Here is a 5,459-nt window from a genome sequence, read left to right as displayed (position 1 = left end):
AGCTGGATCTTTGCAGCCAATTTAGAAAGGTTACTGGTTTTGAATGTGAAGCTGAATTGTGATAAAGATATTACAACTATGTCTTACACAGTGAGAAATGAAAGGCAAACTATCAGTTTGGGTATTTTAAGTGCTAATCTGGCTCCTTTAACGTAAATTGTTCTCTCATTTGGTATCTCTGCTTCAGAGGCCTATCCCTGTCATACTTCAAAAGATTTTTAGCTTAGTACTGCACAACATCTAGCTTAATTTTCCTAAGGAGGGGCAACCTGTAAGATTATAGATTTTAAGGCCATAAGGGACCATCATGATGATCTAGTCTGATCTCCTGCATATCATAGGCCACAGAAGCTTATCCACCCAATCCTGTAAAAGACCTATAACTTCTGGCTGAGTTACTGAAGTCTCAAACATTGATTTAAAGACTTCAAGTTACAGAGAATCCACCATTTACACTAGTTTAAACCTGCACGTGACTCATGCCCCATGTTGCAGAGGAACGCGAAACCCCCCCAGGGTCTCTGCCAATCTGACCTGGGAGAAAATTCCTTCCCAACCCCAAATATGACCATCAGTTAGACCACGAGCATGTGGGCAAGACCCAACACCAGACACCTGGGAAAGAATTCTATGTAGTGTTCCATCACCAGCCATTGGAGATATTTACTGCTAGCAGTTGCAGATCAGCTACATGCTATTGTAGGCAATCATCATACCATCCCCTCCATAAATTTATCAAGCTCCATCTTGAAGCCAGTTAGATTTTTTTTGCCCCTGTCAAGGTTCCTTCCCCACTCTGAACTCTAGGGTACAGATGTGGGGACCTGCATGAAAACTCCCTAAGCTTATTTTTACCAGCTTAGGTTAAAACTTCCAAGGTACAAACTATTTTACCTTTTGCCCTTGGACTTTATTGCTGCCACCACCAAGCATCTAACATACATAACAGGGAAAGAGCCCGCTTGGAAACATCTTTCCCCCAAAATCCTCCCCAAACCCTACACCCCCTTTCCTGGGGAAGGCTAGATAAAAATCCTCACCAATTTGCATAGGTGAACACAGACCCAAACCCTTGGATCTTAAGAACAATGAAAAAGCAATCAGGTTCTTAAAAGAAGAATTTTAATTGAAGAAAAAAAAGTAAAAGAATCACCTCTGTAAAATCAGGATGGTAAATACCTTACAGGGTAATCAGATTCAAAACACAGAGAATCCCTCTAGGCAAAACCTTAAGTTGCAAAAAGACAGAAAAACAGGAATATACATTCCATTCAGCACAGCTTATTTTATGAGCCATTTAAACAAAACAGAATCTAACGCATATCTAGCTAGATTACTTATTAAGTTCTAAGACTCCATTCCTTTTCTGTTCCCAGCAAAAGCAACACAGACAGAGAGAGCCTTTGTTTCTCCCCCCTCCAGCTTTGAAAGTATCTTGTCTCCTCATTGGTCATTTTGGTCAGGTGCCAGCGAGGTTATCCTAGCTTCTTAGCCCTTTACAGGTGAAAGGGTTTTTCCTCTGGCCAGGAGGGATTTTAAAGGTGTTTACCCTTCCCTTTATGACACCCCCCTTGGTAGATTATTCCAGAACTTCACTCCTCTGATGGTTAGAAACCTTTGTCTAATTTCAAGCCTAAACTTGTTGATGGCCAGTTTATATCCATTTGTTCTTATGTCTACATTGGCGTTTAACTCCTCTGTAAATACATCAAAGAGATAAATACAAGGGTGGGAGAGAGCAACCATATCTTCCCTCAGCCTTCATTTAGTTAGGCTAAACAAGCCAAGGTCTTTGAATCTCCTCTAAGGTAGGTTTTCCATTCCTCAGATCATCCTAGTAGCCCTTCTCTGCACCTGATCCTGTTTGAATTAATTTTTCTTAAACATGGCAGACCAGAACTGCACACAGTATTCCAGGTGTGGTCTCACCAGTGCCTTGTACCATGGTACTAACATTCCCTGTCTCTACTGGAAATACCCTGCCTGATGCATTTTTGGACTGCATGAGCCTTTTCACAGCTCAGTCATCCTCTGATCAACTAATTCACCCAGGTCTTTCTCCTCCTCCTGTCGCTTCCCACTGATAAATCCCCAGCTTATAGCAAAAATTCTTGTTGTTAGTCCTTAAGTGTATGACATTGTACTCTTCATTACTAAGTTTTATCCCATTTCTATTCCAGTTTTCAAGGTCATCCAGACCTTCTTGTATGGTATTACGGTCCTCCTCCATATTGGCAATTCTTCTGAACTTCATGTCATCCACGGATTTTATTAGCACACTCCCAGTTTTTGTGCCAAGATCATTAATGAAGTTAAAATAGGTCCCAAAACCAATCCCTGAAGAACTCCACTCATAACCGCCCTCCATCCTGACAGTTCACCTTTTAGTATGACTCCTCGTAGTCTCCCCTTTAACCAGTTCCTCACCCAACTTTCTGCCAACATAGTAATCCCCCATCTTCTGTAATTTAATAATTTCCCATGTGGAACTGGATCAAATGCCTTACTAAAATCCAGGTAGATGTGATCTGCATGTTCTTTGTCTACAAAAAAATCAGTTATCTTAAAGAATGAGATCTCATTGGTCTGGCACAATCTACCTTTTGTAAAACCATGTTATATTCTATCCCAATTACCATTTACCTCTATGTCCTTAACTACTTCCTCTTTCAAAATTTGTTCCAAGACCTTACATACAACTGAGGTCAACCTAATGGACCTGCAGTTTCCCAGATCACTCTTAAAAATAGATACTATATTAGCAATTCTGTAGTCATAGGGCACAACCCCCGAGTTCACAGATTCATTAAAAATCCTTGCTATTGGGCTTGAAATTTCATGTGCCAGTTCCTTTAATATTCTTGGATAGAGATTATCCAGCCCCCTGATTTAGTCCCATTAAGCTGTTTGACTTCCACCTCAGATGTGGAAATTTCCACTTCCATATCCTCATTCCCATTAGCTACCCTTCCACTATCCCGAAGAACCTTATTACCACTTAGACACTTTGCCTCAGTTTAAGTGTTGTCATGCCTAGATTATCTTTAATCTCCACCCCATCCTCAGTGCTCAGCAGTCCCACTTCTTCTTTCCTTAGTTTCTTTCTACTTATATGGCTACAGAACCTTTTACTATTGGTTTTAATCTTCTTTGCAAGGTCCAACTCTGCTTGGCTTTTGACAGCTCTCTTTTCTGACCTCCAAGAGGAATCACCTTTCCTTGCTGATCTAGCCCATTCTGCTTTCTCTTAATAACCTCTTTGAGATGCTTATCCATTCAGCTTGGTCTGCAACCCTTCCCTACAAATGTTTTCCCCTGGCTTGCGATGCAGGCTTCAGACAGTTTTTGCAATGGTGACAAAGTAATTCCAAGCCTCCACCACATTCAGAACCTTGAGTTCAGTCCAGTCCACTTCCCTAACAAATTCCCTTAATTTTTTAAAGTTTGCCCTTTTGAAAATCAAGGACCCTTGATGCAGATCTATTTTTGTTTATCCTTCCATTTAGTTTAAACTGAATTAGCTCATGATGATTTGAACCAAGGTTGTCCCTACAATCAGCTCTTCTATGAGGTCCTTACGACTCACCAATACCAAATCTAAAATGGCATCACCTTTAGTTGGTGCAGTGATTCACACCCAGGAAAATCTGGGCCCTACTATTAGTAGTAACACTTGTCCTCCAATCTGTGTGTGATTATGGGAAACTAACTTCCCAGATAATTCCCAGTATTTATTTCATTAAAAACATTAAAGAGGTCTCTATCCATATCCAAATTGGATTCTGGGGGGTCTGTAGCATACCCCAAGCACTAGCCCTGGGGAACCTCTGGTAGTTCTTCCTCAGTGATTTTTGACCCAAAACAGACTGTCTTATCCATCACTTCTTTTATTTACAGTCTACCTTGTCATTAATATACTACTCCACCACCTTTACATTTATTTCTGTCTTTCTTGAACAGCACATACCCTTCAATACCTGTACTCCAGTCATGACTACTATTCTACCACATTTGCTATCCTTACAATACCTGGTTTCACTTCCTGCATGAGTAGTTCTAGTTCCTCCATTTTGTTATCCAGGCTCCTTGCATTGGTATACAAACATTTTAATTGTTTCTGCTTGGCTTTGCCCAGATTCCTCACCCAATTGGGTACAGCCATTTTACTGCCAGTGTCACCTACCTGTTAGCTTAATTGATATGAGCACTCTTTCCTCTTAACGTTCATTCTTCTACCCACTGCTGTTCCTTTCTCCATTGCTGCATTCTCCTTCTTGATTTTCCTCCGTCAACATTAGAATCAGACATGAAGATTACACGATCATCTCCCAACCATCTCCTCTGAGTTCCTAGTTTAAAGCTCTTTTAATCAATCAGTTGTGCCAACCTCCAACCCAGATGTCTATTTCCCTCCCTACTCAGGTGGCGTCTGTCCCATGAGAACAGTCCTCTGTCCCTGAATACTTCCCAGTGGTCAAACACTCCAAAACCCACCTTACAGCACCACTGCCTGAGCCATCTGTTGATCATCATACCTTTGAGATCTGGATGCACTGGGCTTGGGGGGCGGGGGCGGAGTGCTGTTCCTAGGTGCAGGGGCAATGGGACTCAGCAGGGGATCCCGGTGAAGGTGTTGGAGCTCAGCAGGGAGGTCCGGGTGTGGGGGCTCAGTGGGGAGGTTCAGGTGCTGGGGTAGTGGGGCTTGATAGGGTGGGGATCCAGGCGCAGCAGGTCGGGGATCAGTGGGGTGGAGGGGGCTCAGAGGGTCCAGGTGTATGGCAGTAGGGATTATCAGGGTGAGGGTTTGATGGGCCTGCTTAACAGGGGAGCCCCAGCTGCTGCCGAGGGGATACTGCATGCCAGACTCTTGCTTCTCCCCACGATTCCCCTATCCCCTTTCTTCTCTATCCCCCTCCCCTCACTCCCACATTCCCCTCCCCCTGCTCTATTCCACCCCTTCCTTCCTCACTGCCTCTTCCCCCACCCCCGCTTACCCAGCCCCACCGCAGGTACTCACTGTTGCACAGAAAACAGGAAAGCTCCCAGCACACACAAAGGGAGCACAACTACCACTCGGACTCAGGAGGCAGTGTTCAGCTGCAGAGGCAGCAGAGCAGAAAGCAGCCTCCTTCAGCTGGGTAGCTGTGCTTGCAGAAATGAGGGCGGGCAGTGGCATGAAACCCTGTGTGTCTCCCATGCACCTCACTCTGTTTGGAGGGGGCAATCCCCCCCAAAAAACTGCAGCCATGGTCACCCCACCTCCCTCCTCTGGCGTGGCTTCCCTTTGCTTCCCTGCCATTTTCTGCAGGGAAGCCCAGGAATTCTACAGGAGAGCCATTTTCAGTGGGCATGCAGAATCTCCCAGGCAGTATACTTCCTTCAGTTTGCATGTGCAACTCCAGAAAAAGACCTGTAAATTACTCTAAGATTTCTATATTTAAAATAATCACTATGAGTTA

Source organism: Chelonia mydas, chromosome 1 (assembly GCF_015237465.2).
Source record: "Chelonia mydas isolate rCheMyd1 chromosome 1, rCheMyd1.pri.v2, whole genome shotgun sequence".
Classification (NCBI taxonomy): Eukaryota; Metazoa; Chordata; order Testudines; family Cheloniidae; genus Chelonia; species Chelonia mydas.
This window is presented reverse-complemented; position numbering follows the sequence as displayed.